Source organism: Malania oleifera, chromosome 1 (genome assembly GCF_029873635.1).
Source record: "Malania oleifera isolate guangnan ecotype guangnan chromosome 1, ASM2987363v1, whole genome shotgun sequence".
Classification (NCBI taxonomy): Eukaryota; Viridiplantae; Streptophyta; class Magnoliopsida; order Santalales; family Ximeniaceae; genus Malania; species Malania oleifera.
The window spans coordinates 5,722,911-5,738,144 of NC_080417.1; the positions used below are offsets into that span (position 1 = coordinate 5,722,911).

At 38.8% G+C, this 15,234-nt stretch overlaps 1 long non-coding RNA gene across 5 annotated transcripts in view; it reads right to left on the minus strand.

Moving 5' to 3' along the window:
- The window catches only part of LOC131150732 (uncharacterized), a 48,794-nt gene extending 33,983 nt beyond the window's left edge, over positions 1–14,811 (minus strand). The window contains exons 1-2 of one of the 5 annotated variants that reach the window (XR_009135595.1): positions 14,508–14,737; positions 14,230–14,306 (exon numbers count right to left, since the gene is read on the minus strand). This is a non-coding gene — a long non-coding RNA (uncharacterized LOC131150732). Of the gene's footprint in view, positions 1–14,229; positions 14,307–14,507 lie in introns of all 5 variants that reach the window. The other 4 variants (XR_009135598.1, XR_009135597.1, XR_009135594.1 and 1 more) reach the window with 4 other exon arrangements.
- Between the last annotated feature and the right edge of the window lie 423 nt (positions 14,812–15,234).

Consider the following 15,234-nt stretch of genomic DNA (forward strand, 5'->3'; position numbering starts at 1 on the left):
TCATTTACTTGTTGTATTTATTCCATTGTGTTTCTCATTTATCCCATTCATATCACAACAAATTGGTATCAGAGCAATTGTTGTTATGGCATCGGGATCGTCTTCTACAAGATTTGACATCGTCAAATTTGATAGAATCGGGAACTTTGGTTTATGGTAGAGGAGAGTGAAAGACATTCTTATACAACAAGGAATGGGAAAGGCATTACTTGGTGTTCAACCGAATGGAATGGATGAGGCAACATGGGGAGAATTGCAAGCAAAGGCCGCTTCTACAATACGCTTGTGTTTGGCCGACGATGTACTCTATCAGGTGATGGAGGAGGATTCTTCAGCAATTATATGGCGAAAGTTAGAGAGTTGGTACATGTCCAAATCTCTCAATAATAAACTTTTTCTTAAGCAACGTTTGTATTGGCTTAAGATGGTTGAAGGATCAAACTTAGATCAACATATTAATGTCTTCAATCAAATTATTAGTGATTTGATGAGAGTTGATGTTAAGTTTGATGAGGATGACAAAGCTTTGATGTTATTAAACTCTTTGCCCTCGACTCATACCTATGAAAATCTTGTGACCACTCTTATGTGGGGAAAAGAAACTCTTGATCTTGACGAGGTAACAAGTGCTTTACTAAATTTTTCATCAAAGATTGAAAATATGTGATAAAGGAGAAGGATTTGTGGTAAAAGATAATAATGAGCGAGGCAAAGGAAAATCCAAACATGGATCAAGTCAGAAATTCCGAAATCAATCCAAGAAGAAGAAAGAAATCTGGTGTTACAAATGCAGTAAAAAGGGGCACGTGAAACCAGAGTGTCCGGATTAGAAGAAGGGAAATTCTGAGAAATATGAGAGTACTTCAAAATCTGCGCATGTTGTTCAAGAAGGAGATTCAACGTGTAGTGATGGTGATGTTCTATCAGTTTCAGCGGGGTTGGATAATCTAATGGACTCTTAGATACTTGACTCGGCATGTTCTTATTACATGACTCCAAACAAGGAATGGTTCAACACTTATAGGTTAGTGAATTTTGGATCAGTTCTTATGGGTAATGATGCTTCTTGCAAGATTATTGGCATAAGAAATGTAAAGATAAAAATGTTTGATGGTGCTGTGAAAATGTTGTGTAATGTAATACATATACTAGAGTTGAGGAAGAGTTTGATATCACTTGATACTTTAGATTGTAATGGCTTTAATTATAAGTCCAAAGGTGGAGTTCTGACTATATGGAAAGGTAATCTAACTGTAATGAAAGGGTAGAAATTGGATGGAAATATCTACACATTGCAGGGAACTACCGTTGTAAGTGGAGCTGCAGTCGTAGATGCTAAATCAAATGAGACCGTCTTGTGGCATATGCACCTTGGGCATATAGGAAAACACGGCATGAAAGAACTACGCGAGGAAATTGTTGATGGGCTTGAAATCATGTCAACTGGAATTTTGCAAGATTTGTGTTCTTGGAAAGCAAAATAGGGCAAAGTTCAAATCAGCTATACACAAGACAAAGGGTATTCTTGATTATGTGCATTCAGATGTTTGAGGCCCGATTAGAGTTGCATCAAAGGGTGGACATGTGTATTATGTGAGTTTTATTGATGATTACTCACGGAAGGTCTGGGTTTACTTCATGCATCACAAATCAAGTACGTTTGCAAGGTTTAAGATTTGGAAGGCTAAAGTGGAAAACCTGACAGGGAGAAGAATCAAATACTTAAAGTCGGATAATGGGACCGAGTACGCTGATTCTTGGTTTATGGAGTTTTGTGCGGAGCAGGGCATCAAGAGACACTTTACAATTTGTCGGACACCTCAGCAAAACGGTGTGGCAGAACGGATGAACCGGACTCTTTCTGAAAGGGCTCGGTGTCTTAGATTAAATGCAGAGCTACCGAATGACTTCTGAGCTGAGGCAATGAGTATGACTTGTTTTCTGATAAACCGATCACCAAGGGCGTCACTAAAGGGTAGAGTGGCAAAAGAGGTTTGAACGGGAAATGCAATAGACTACTTCGGATTGAAGGTATTCAGGTGTCCAGCCTATGTTCAAGTATCTAGTGAGGAAAGGTCTAAGCTTGACCCAAAATCTCGTCATTGCATCTTTTTGGAATATCCAGAGGGTGTAAAAGGGTAAAAGCTGTGGGACCCAGTAGCAAATAAAGTGGTGATCAGCAGGGATGTAGTCTTTGATGAGAAGGCTATGGAGAAGCGTACTCAAGAGTGTGATGAACAGAAACAGGAGCTAGAAAACCGGGGCAGTGATGAACATGTTGTGCAGGTGGAGTTGGAAGCTTAAGGCAAAGACAATGATCATGGTCCTATGGTTGCAAAGAGCTCTAACTCGAGAAACCAGCAAGTTGACGATTTTCCTCTACGGAGATCCAAACGCACTATCAGACCTCCACCAAGGTATGGATTTGAAGAATTAGAATCTTATGTTTTCCTTACTAGTTGCAACGATCCAACTACATTTTAAGAGGCAGTGCACAGCCAAGAGAAAGGTGGGTGGATGGGCGCGATGATTGAGGAGATGGAATCACTACATAAGAACCATACTTGAGATTTGGTGGAGCTTCCAAATGGAAAGAAACCGATAGGTTGCAAATGGATATATAGGAAGAAGGAGGCAATTTCAGAAAATAAAGGAGAGAAATTCAAGGCACGGTTGGTGGCAAAAGGATACAGAAGAAGGGAATAGATTATGATGAGATCTTTTCTCCAGTGGTCCGACATACTTCTATCAGAATTGTATTAGGATTGGTAGTCCATTATGATTTTCATTTGGAACAAATGGATATGAAGACGGCGTTTCTTCACAATGACTTAGAGGAACAAATCTACATGGTACAGTCGGAGGGATTCATTGAATCGAGAAAAGAAAATTTAGTTTGCAAGTTGAAGAAATCTCTTTATGGGCTGAAACAGTCTCCAAAGCAATGGTATAAATAGTTTGATTCTTACATGATCAAGATTGGCTACAAAATGTGTGAGTATGACTGTTGTGTATATGTGAACAAGCTTGAGGATGGTTCTCTTATTTTCTTGTTATTGTACATCAATGACATGTTGATAGCTACAAAATATTTAACTGACGTAAATCAGTTAAAGGACTTTGTATAAGGAATTTGACATGAAGGGTCTTGGCTCAACCAAGAAAATACTTGGGATTGAAATTCGTCATGACAGAACTGCAAGGAGATTATGGCTATCTTAGGGCAGTTATGTGCATAAGATGTTGGAGAGGTTTAGCATGACTGATGCAAAACCGGTGTGTACACCTCTAGCAAATCATTTTAAGTTGTTTACTGCAGGTTGCCAAAGTATGGATGAGGAAATCCGGGACATGTCAAAGGTCCCATATGCTAGTACTGTGGGGAGTTTAATGTATGTCATGGTGTGTACGAGACTAGATTTGGCTCATGCTGTGAGCGTGGTAAGTAAGTTTCTCTCTAATCTAGGAAGGCAGCATTGGGAAGCCGTCAAATGGATACCCAGATACTTATGGGGTACATCGGGATATGGCATCATGTTCGGCAAGCAACAAGGTTGTCCTTCAGTTATGAGGTTTGTTGATGCTGATTATGCTAAAGATATGGATGGGATATGTATTTACCCTTATAGGAGGACCGGTATGTTGGAGATCCATGGTACAGTTTCTAGTAGCATTATCCATGACTGAGATAGAATATATGGCAGTTGCCGAAACTGCAAAGGAAGCCTTATAGCTTACCGGTTTAGTTAGAGAGCTAAGATTACAACAAGATGGAGTGGTGTTGCATTGTGATAGTCAAAGTGTCATTTACTTGGCGAATAATCATGTATACCATGATAGAACCAAATACATTGATGTGAGATTCCACAGGATTCGGGAATTGGTTGCTTCGAGTGAGCTTGTGTTAGAGAAGGTTCACATATTTGAAAATGCAGCAGATATTTTAACGAAATCGGTTACTTCTGAAAAGTTCAAGCATTGCTTGGACTTACTCCATGTCTCCAATTGATAGAAGGGAGACAAACCCAACCGAGCGTTCCAAGTTCAAGGTGGAGCAGTCAGATATGTTTTTCGAGTTCTCCTAAGGGGCGTATAATCGCCAAGGTGGAGATTGTTATATTTGTGTGTGGCTCTTATACTTAGTGGGATTCACAAACAAAGGAAAAAAAAACATGTATTTTGAACTTTCTTTATGTTATAGCAGTGAATAGTCGACTAGTAGGTCTCACTTGTCGACCAGGAGATACCGAGAGCAAAGAAATCTCAGAGAAAATGGAATGGTCAACCACTGTACTTCTATGGTCAACCATTGGACCCTTATGGTCGACCATTGGACTTGGGACTACGAGAAAGAATTCAAAATTTGAATTTGAACTTGGGGTGATTGGGTAATTGGAGGGAAACCTCTGAGCGATTGTTATATATGTCATTCTGGGCATGTATTGACAAAGAGAGTGATCATTTTTTAGAAGTGTATTGTGTACTTTGAGATTTCCTTAGCGAAATTCTTGTGCCATTGCTTCCGTGGATGTAGGCTTTGCCTACCCACATAAATATTGTTGTTGTTCTTGTTGTTTATCATTTTTTGGTGGTTGTGTTTCATTTACTTGTTGTATTTATTCCACTGTGCTTCTTATTTTATCTCATCCATATCACAACACCGCCACCTGATTACCTTTTCTAAATTGGTGCTTTATAGAAAGCTGAAGGCCTTGTAGTTCCTTCTTTAACACTTCCCAAAAGTCCCATAAGTACCAAGAAGAGAAAATTCCAGATGTGATCCATCCCACCACCAATTCCAAGTCGCTTTCAATACAAATATTCTGATATCTCAACTCTTTACAGAGCCGAACACCACTAGTAAGAGCTTGTAATTCCGCTTCATTATTAGTACCTGACTCAAATTTTTCAGAGAAAGCGGCCTTAATATTACCTAATGAGTTGCGGATGATACCACCACCACCACAAGAACCCGGATTTCCTCTACAAGAGCCATCTATATTCAGCTTCAACCAACCTACAGGAGGCTTTTCTCAGATAATTTTTCAAGGAGTTCTAACCTTCGGTGTTATCGTTTTCACTTGGAACTCTTCCAATAAATTCTTATAAATGAAGGCAGAGAACCCTTCATCCCTTCTGCAATTTTTGCGAGCCAAAACTTCACCGATAACCAAACTGCATTCTCTGACTCATACTTATCTTCCATTCGGGCTTTACAATGTCTAAACCATAGTCTCCGAGAAATTATAGAAGGTAATAAACTGATGATCGTACCTTTTTGGGTTGATTTTTTGGTACATATGAACCATCTACTAATTTTCACCCTCCAAGGTTCATCATCAAAGTTTGGAATTCCCAAGACAGAAGCTGCTCTCTTCCAAACCATACTTGTGATGGACCCCGTACTCAGAACATGATTGAGAGATTCCTTTTTTTTCTCCACGCAACAATTGCAACACAAGACCATATCAACTCCCAATTTCCGCACTCTCTCATCAATAGGAGGACATTGGAACATGGCTTTCCACATACACATCGATACTTTCTTATGAAGTAGTTTATGCCAGACCCACTCCATCCATGGGTACTACTTCCCTTTAAATCTTATCACCTCCCAAGCCAAGGCAGTTGAAAATTTTTCATTTATGGAAGGCTTCCAAATGAACACATCAGGCCCCGATTTGTGCTTTATAGACGACAACAAAATCTCATCCGTTTTGGGGACCCCTACCAAATCTTTCAGCATATCAGTATCCCAATTCTCAGACTCCCAACAATCTTGAATCTTAAGCTCAAGATGCTGGAACGTGTAAGAACACTCTGCAAGGAAACCATTGCTCAACCACTTATCAAACCAAAAGGAAGTTTTTCCTTCTCTAACCTTCACATAAACATTCTCATAAACCTCTAGAAAGACCTATAAGATTGTCTTCCAAAATCGAGAGCCCGTCGGAGTATAATTGATTGAAGTCATGTGACCTGATTTAACATATTTAGCCTTAAAGAAACAGGTCCAAAGATTATCTAATGTCATCAGTCTCCAAGCAAACTTCATGTGAAAAGATCTTTGGATGTCATTAAGATCCCTTACGCCAACACCGTCTTCATGGGGTTTACAAACCTTTGACCAAGCACACCATTTCATTTTCGCCCCTACCATTACTCTTCTCCCAGAGAAAAGAAGAGAGAATGGAATTAATATTTCTGATCACCACCAAAGGAACTGACAGAACCGCTAGCGTATGAGTCGCCATGCAAGAATAAACATGTCGAATAAGGATGAGACGACCTCCCTGAGACAACAACCTCATCTTCCAACTCGCCACCTTATTTCGAATTTTTGAGATGAACGAATCAAGCATTCTAGCAGTAAGGAGGCCAAAAATCAAAGGTGGCCCAAGGTACATCGTTGGAAAATTTCCTTCCGCAAAACCCATCAACCGTAATAGCCCCCTTCTTCTAGAATTGTTGATCTTGTTGGACAAAAAGAGAGCTGATTTCTCCTTGTTGATTAATTGGCCAGAACAACTTTAATACAAATCCAACGTCTTCAAAAGCATCTTCAAGGATCTCCTTTCTCCGTTAGCAAAAACAAGCAAGTCATTCGCATGCAATAAATGAGAGATTAAAGGAGCTCCCCTCGGAAGATAAAAATTTCCACTCCTGCCTTGCCTTCCTTGAGAAATTTTTTTAATAATCTAGAAAGAATTTCTTCCATCAAAATAATTAAATATGGAGATAGGGGATCACCTTGCCGAAGGCCCCTTTGAGACTTGAAAAAACCCCTATACATATCATTCATCATGATAGAAAATCATGGGGTCTTAACACATTCTGCTATTAAGTGACAAACATGACTAGAGAAGCCAAAACTCTCCAAGATCCAAATCAAAAATCTCTAGACAACCCGATCATAAGCCTTTGTCATATCCACATTTAAAACTACATTTCCCCCTTTACTCTTTCTATTGATTGAGTGAACCATTTCCAACGCCAGAATAATATTTTCAAAAATACTTCTACCAAGGAGAAAAGCCCCTTGCTCTAGAGAAATAATTCTATTCAGGCAACGCATCAATCGACCTACAATAATTTTTGAAAAAAATTTGTATGCGACAGAACATGGGCTAATTGGTCTAAACTTTTCAAAGTTTCTTGGATCCTTCACCTTAGGGATAAGGACAAAATACGAAGACGTGAAAAATTTGGGTAGAGGCGCTCCACTGAAAAATTCCTTAGCAGTTTCTAGCAAATCCCCTTTAATAAAGTCCCAACAAGATTTGTAAAATCCTGACCCAAAACCATCGGAACCTGGACTACTATCTTTTGAGATAGAATTTGGAGTTATTTTTAGCTCCATTTCCGAAGGATCTTTGACCAATTACTCATTTTCTTCATTAGATATCTTCCTAGAGATAAGTTGGCTCAAATCAAGTAATGTTGTAGTAGATTGTTCTGAGAGAAAATTTTAAAAATGCTTAACCGCACCTTCATGAGTCTCCTTGGGGGACGCCAGAACCGTACCATCCTCTAAGACCATAAAATTAATCATCAAAGAATTCCTTTTTTGATTAATAACCGCATGAAAAAACTTGGAATTTTGATCACCCTCCACCAACCATCGGTTCTTCGCAAGCTGAGCAACACAGATTTCCTTTCTTTTTTCCCAATAATCCAATTCACATTTTGTAACTAGGAAGTCTAGCTCTACCTCCTTACTATAACCCCTTTGTAACTACTCCTCCATGCCTATCAATCAATTCAATAAATCCTTGATATTAAGGTCCACTCGGCCAATGACTTCTACATTCCACCTTTTTAAAGCATCTTTAGCCTTTTTGAGCTTTGCAACCACCTTACACATGCTCAAAACCTGAACTAGTTCTATCCAAATCTGAAGTATCAAATGGAAAAAATTTTCATAGGAACTCCACATATTTTGATACCTGAAAGGAGGTGGCCCATATCTTGTCAAGTGATTTAAGAAGTGTATTAGCATAGGTTTGTGATCCGACGTCTTTCTCTCCAAGTATTCCAGCCTAGCAGTTTGAAAACAATTAATGAACGGCACATTCACAAGAATCCGGTCAAGCTTCGCCCATCTCCTAGTCGGACCAACATGCCCATTAAACCAAGACATATGCCCACTATGAAATTTTAAACCCACAACACGACAACTGTTTAAACAATTATTAAACTCCTCCATAACAGCCAAAGGTCTAGGCTGCCCCCCCAATTCGTTCCCCGTCCTCCCGAATAATGTTAAAGTCCCCCACAATAAGCCAAGGATTCAACCCTACTTGTAGAGCTTCTAAATCTTTCCAAAGACCCTTACACTCATAAAAGGAGCATTTCGCATAAACAAATGTGACAAGCACTTTTGTCCCATTTAAGACCACCCACCCCGCTATCATTTGATTTGAAATACTCACTATTTCAAAATCATCATGCTCATTCCACATTACCCACACTTTACCTCCCATTGCTTCATTCGAACAATATTTAGGAAAATCTAAAAATTGTGTGAAACAAAGCTAGAGTTCTCCTACATGAACGATTCCGAAATAGCCAACACAGAAATCGAATATTTCCTAACTAAATTCCTCAAGCGTTTCTTTGACGCGCCTATACCTCCATCATTTTTTACCTCATAAATTAAGTCTTACACAACAAGGAATAACCCGTTGGGACTGCCTCGCTCTATTACTAGAGGCTTTTAACAAAGGAATTTTGGGTTGAGAAAAATTACCTTCCGAATCATAGACTTTGTCAGAAGCCAGACCATGTAGTTTACTCTCATTCTCATGAGCAAGCTGAAATTGTTCTAGGTCCAACCCTGTATCCTTTACCTCAGAATCGGGTTCAATAAACTCCCCTTCCTCTATCACCATATTCTTTCCAAGCATCTCTTCACCCTAAACTCTTCCACTCAACTACTGTACAGCACAATCTTCAACCATCTCTTGAGTTTCTTTTCCTCTCTTACTACTTTCATCGACCACCAATGTGTTACACTCTCTTTGCCCTTCAAGTTGTACCATCTCACTCTTTCCAATTGCTTGGGACTTATTGCCAGACCCACATGCAAGCAGTCCCTCATCAATGAGGACCGGGTGAGGACTAGCCTCCTCTAAAACTTGTTTTCCTTTATCCGCAAGTAACTTTACCTCCTTTCCAATCTCTTTATTATCAGACACAATAATAAGATCCACCTCCACATTTTTTCTTGCTCCTTCGTTTAAACTCTTGTCCTTTCTTCGCGCCTCCTTCCAAGCTTTGACCTCCTCTTTCTTCCCTTCAATCATCATCTCGTTCTTATTGATTGGTTTCGCCTTGATACGATCACCCAACCTACAAGCAACCTCTGTATGTCCTTGACGGAAACACTTTTTGCAATAAAAACTCTGCTTCTCATACACCACTTCCTGCCAAACTTGATGTTTTTGACCTACCACCAATGGGAGGCCACTAACTGGCTCCTCCTGCAAATCCACTTCCACACAAATTCTCCCCCCCCCCCCTCCCCCCCGATAGCGCGAGTTCTATAAAGTGTGGCATTATCCGTTCCAAGAAACTTTCCAAACCTTGTTGCAAGAATTTGTAGACAATCCAACCGATACAAGAGCAATGGCAAACCCAGTAGGAAGATACATTGAGGAGCCATGGATGACTCTTTCTTGACATCAAAATCAACCGTTCAGTTGAACAAACGGAACTGACAACCAGCCAAAACTCGTCCCTCCCTAGCCCATGCATGTAAATAATCTTTCTCATTCGCTAGGTGCAGCAACACGTGATATTCATCCATAAAGTTAATCATCAGAACCTTACTGAAACCCCACTTCTTAATAATCTGAAGCCGCAACACATCTATTGACGGTCTCTTCGATAAGAATTTAAGAACAAGTGCAAACTTTAGATCCTCAACCGCTTTGTCCATCTCAGCATTCGAAAAAAAAAAAATCCCAATTCCCCGTTGATTATCTCAGGTTTCCTCAATGGTAATTGAAATTTAGATTAAGGTACAGGTCTTTGAACTTGAAGTGTCTGTGCAAAAATACGTCTCCCACCAAAAGCATTGTTTTCCTTCTCAACCATCTTTCCATCCCGTACAAAATTCAACCCATCCACCTGAGGTCCAGACTCGATAGCCCTCTCATTCCCACCGGCGACAAGGGTCACCGGAGGGTCACCCATAAAGGGCAAGGATGAAAAACCAAGTGTGCACTATAATAAATGTAATTAAAATAATCGAGTTTGTGGTTTGGATCAAAAATCTGGTTTGTGGATTAGAATTTTTTTTTTTTTTTAGGTTGAAAATTGTTTTGGGCTTGAAAACACTTTGAGGTTAAATCCCTAAATGCAAAGATAAAGAAGAACCGTACCTTTGCTCGCCGGATTTGGGGATTTCCTCAAAGAGAGAGAGACAGCCAATGAATCAATTTCGCCCTTTAGAGATCTACAAGGAGACGTAAAGCTGCAAAAACGCCAGCGAAGGGACAATCCATGAAAACACTCCAAAAAGCCTCCAAAATCTGAAAAAAAAAAAAAAAAAACCCTAAACCACCGGCGAGAGAGTATACTTCCGGCCCTCAGATCTAGAACATGGCCACGATCTAGAACAAGTCCTACCCTCTTTGCCGGAATAAATGGTGTGGCGGCAAGCTTGCGATCCGGAAACACTATCGTGCCTAGGTAGAAGGATGCCTGACAGCCGGTGAATCAACTTCTCCCTCTCCACCTCACAGCCCTGTGCGTGGAATGCTGTGAGGTGGAGAGGGAGAGTGAGGGAGGTCCGTGAAGGCTGGGCTGGCCGTGAACAGTGCTCACAGCTGTATTTGTAAGAAGGGCTATGACCGTACGGAGAGAGAGAGCAGGAGGCTGCGGCTATGGCTGCTGAGCACGGGTGAGTGCTGTGTGAGAGGGTGACTGATGAGGGTGTGTGAGAGGGTGGCTGTGTGCAAGAGTTGCTTTAGCGGCTGTGTCTTCTCTGCGTGTGTGGCTGTGCCTCCGGCTGCGTTCGGCTGCCTCCCCTTTTATAAACCAAAACCTAAATGAAACCTAAGTACCTTCTCTTCTTGCTGCCCCAAGTTTTTAATTTGCATGGGCCAGCCCATGCAAATTCTCTTAAATCCATAACCCATCATTCCCTTTAATTTGCCCAATAATTTCCTCCAAAAAAATTAAAATAAGGGCCCGGAAAAGATGGACTTAATTCCCAGAAACAAAGAGGACCCGAACTCAAAATAAAAATGACTCAAGCAAAAAATAAAAGGGACTCAATTTTTTAACTAAAAAAGGAACTCAATTTTTTAAATAAGAAGAAACTCAATTTTTTTTAAATAAAACTCAATTTAAAAAAAAAAAACTCAAATTTTTTAAATAAAAAAAACTTAATTTTTAAAAAAAAAGAAAAAAACTTATTTTCAAAATTAAAATAACTTAATTTTAAAATTAGAAGAACTTAATTTCAAAATTAGAAGAACTTAATTTTAAAATTAAAGGGACTCAATTTTAAAGACTCGGGACTCAAATCAGATTTTTCAACATGGATCCTCCAATTCCCAGGAGTCAACTTTTACTACGAGGGGACTCCTCAAAAAGGCCTGGTTAAAATTGGGGTGTCTACACATCCCCGGCCTAAATGATCCTTATTGGTCTCGGTCACACACTTCGTCCTTCAACTATTAGCACGACAAGAGAATTAGCTTCACGTCTAAACTTTTATGATGTCGCTCACCCAGAGTTACGAACCGTCAGCTCTGATACCACTTGTTAGCACCGGATGAGTCCATAGGTGTGTTTGATACACATGGGTGAGCACTAACTTGACCCAAAAGCTTAAGCCTATTGGGTCTTGGGCCCAACCATGTATATAAGCACCCATCATCCACTTAATTTTTCCAATGTGAGACAAACTCACAAGTGAAATTCTCAACAAACACATTCTAACACAATTAAACTCCCATCAAGAGTAATGAATATTTTTCAAGTGTGCTAGATAGAGTAAAGCAAGCCTAAGATTAGGCCACTATGAGTTTGTTAGATAGGATAGGAGAAATTTATTGTTATTCTTTTATTTTACATATGAACAATTAAGTATGGCATATTTACTTTAGAGAAACTCTAAAAAAGAAAGATGTCTTTTGCAGGCATCCAGAACAATTGCTTCTGCCCTCAACGTAAAATTAAGTTTTCCTTTGACATTGTTTATCAATGCACACAAGGTGATCATATATGTTGTCTCAATAACAACAAAGTGTTAAACTTTTAGACTTAACATTGAAATATAGCAACTTTTCCCTACCATATTTAGCTAAAGTTCACTTCCATGCTAAAGGACACAATCATTTATCAGCAAGTAATTCATTAAAGCCAAGACTGCAAATGAGCCTGTAACATTTTTAAAATGCATGTAAAAGATTAAATATAGCAGCTCATGGATGCTGTAAGTACTTATAGCAGATTACTATTACGGATTCCTTTTGGTTTTTATAGTCAAGAGGAAAGTAGACAATTTTTTAAGCATATTACCATTATGGATTCCTTTTGTTTTTTTATAACCAATAGGCAAGCACACAATTTTTAATTCAACACACCATTAAAATGAAAAGAAACAAAAAAATAACAACATTATTCAGCCACTTACACAGCAGGGGGGAAAAACAATCAAAAGATTGGAACACAACAAATATAGCAAGTAAACAAGAAAAAATAGCATGTAGTAAACAAAAAAGGGCAGAGGAAAAAAATACCAGAATCAGGCTTCATTCGGAAAGTGAGCTACTTTTGATCAGGAATTTTTTTTTAGACTTCACCTAACCTTCAACTAAGCATACAAGCAACATCAAAAACTATTTGTTCTAATCCCCCAACCCACTTATATGTTAGACACACCAAGCTCTTCTAAAGTTTCATGAAGAAGTTAAGCTAGTGTGATTAGGAAATTATTTGGATGTGAGTATAGTATTAAAAATAATCTCAGATTTTATAGATCTTGAGGGGCAAAAAAGCAATATTATATTAAAATTTTGAACTCAACCAAACCTGCACTTGGAAAACTAATTTTAGAAGCCACACAGATCTCAAGAATATCTATATAAAAAATCACCCCATTATTATTTTTTAAAATTAGTTTTGCTGCAACAAAATATTTTGATTTAGTGAAATCCTTGCACAGCAATATTTACATATGTGGCACTGTTCAAATCTAGCTTCACTGCCTGATCCTCTTTAGCACTTATTGATTTTAGTCTGCCCAAATTGGTATCACTTCTGCCAAGCATCCAGTGTCTAACTTAACTCAAAACCCTAGAGATCGGCAGATGTCCTGAATTGGAGAGGCGATGTGAGAAGGGAAGGGGGGAGGTCTGGGCCAAGATAGCCCATGTACCAAATGTACCAAGATGTGAGAAGGGAAGGGGGGATGAATTTTTGATTGATTGACTGGTTGTTGTTGTAAGTGGGAGAGAGTTAAAACTACATTTTTATCCTAAGTTTGTTTATTTCAAAGCAATAATAAGCACTATAGACAAATAATATTTCAATTGCTTGGGGGCACATCATCACATCTCGAAGAAATGACTCTGCTCTGCCTGCACAATAAATAGTGCAAAGTACCTCATACCTCTTAAGCACTTCAAGAATTCATTCTGGATAGCGGTTGGTTTTGCATTGATTTTTTTATTTTTTTATAAAGGTTCAGTAACATTTCCTGGCTTAAATGATTTTGCATCTTAGGAGATTTTTTGGATAAGGTTATTGAGTCCTTAACATATCCATTTCTCACGAGCATAATACCAAACACTTTTCATGCATCATAGCTTTATATTTTGTTTGTTAAACAGTTAACTAAATATTAATATCCATGTTGTAAATCTAACAAGATTAAACTGCAAAAAACCAGAACAAAACGATGGGATCGTACATTATATGAGGTTGATTGAGAATTTGAGTGTGAAAATAAATTTCGGGAATGGGGTTTAGTCCGCTAAACATGTTTTCTTAACATATCTGTTTCTCACAAGCATAATACCAAACACCTTTCATGCATCATAGCTTTATTTTTTGTTTGCTAAATAGTTAACTAAATATTAATATCCATGGTGTAAATCTAACAATATTAAAAAAAAAAAAAAAGGACAGAATGATGAGATCATACATTATAAGAGATTAACTGAGAATTTGAGAGTGAAAATAAATGTTTTAAATGGGGTTTAGTCGGCTAACCTCGGACTGTAGTTGCTGGAGAAGTCTCCTTGGTTCTAGTTTTCTTCAAACTAGTGGCTCGTACTATTGCTGAATTGCTGAAAACAAAAGATGGAGTAATTGTGAGAAGCATGGAGTGATTGGGTGTTTGCCTATATACACAGACAGGAATAGCAGCAGCAAAACCCTTTGGGTTCTATTCCCGCTGCGCCTGCGGGAATGAAATTGAAGTATAACAGAAAAATTAAAGATATGAGTAGTTGCGCAATAAAGAGAGCAGAGTCATTATCAACAAGGACCTTAAGGTTTCAACTTCCATCGCCATTGCATCTGTGGGAATCAAAAACAGTGCATAAGAGTAATCGACTCTGCATTATTGCACTCCTCCGACCAAGACGACTGGTGATGGATTGGGACATGGGGGGTATTTTATTTCAGTTGTACAACACAATGAGGGCAAATCTAATATTAATTTTTTTTGTCACTTGGAGCTACCAAATTTTTCCATTTGTGCTTTTACTAGTTAAGGTAAAGAATCATAAACAATCCAAATGTTAGGATCATGAACTGAATTGAGTTTTTCTAGTCTTCCCCAACCAAATGGAGACACCATAATTGGCTACCTTTCTTTAAATTAAAAGCAATAATTTTTATGGGTCCTATTGGTATTAATTCTTTTATTATCATTTTATTTTTTAATGTTCCATCTTCTATTTCTCAACCCAAATAAAAGAAAGGAAAGGAGAGAGGGGCATAGAGTGATGGAAAGACATCAGCAAATAAGAAAGAGTATCAGGTGTTCAATTCCAAGTAGATACACTCATGGAGCCAGCACTACCTGTGGATGGTAAGAGTTTACTCTGCGAGCCAGCAGGGACCATGAATGGTGAGAGTTCGCTCTGTGAGCCAACGAAGACTGTGGATGGTGAGAATACTCTGCGAACCAACGGAGATCGTGGATGGTAATGGAGTTGTGTCTCAAGGGTCGGGTTGGCCGAACGTCCAACTGATGCACAAAAGTCGTGT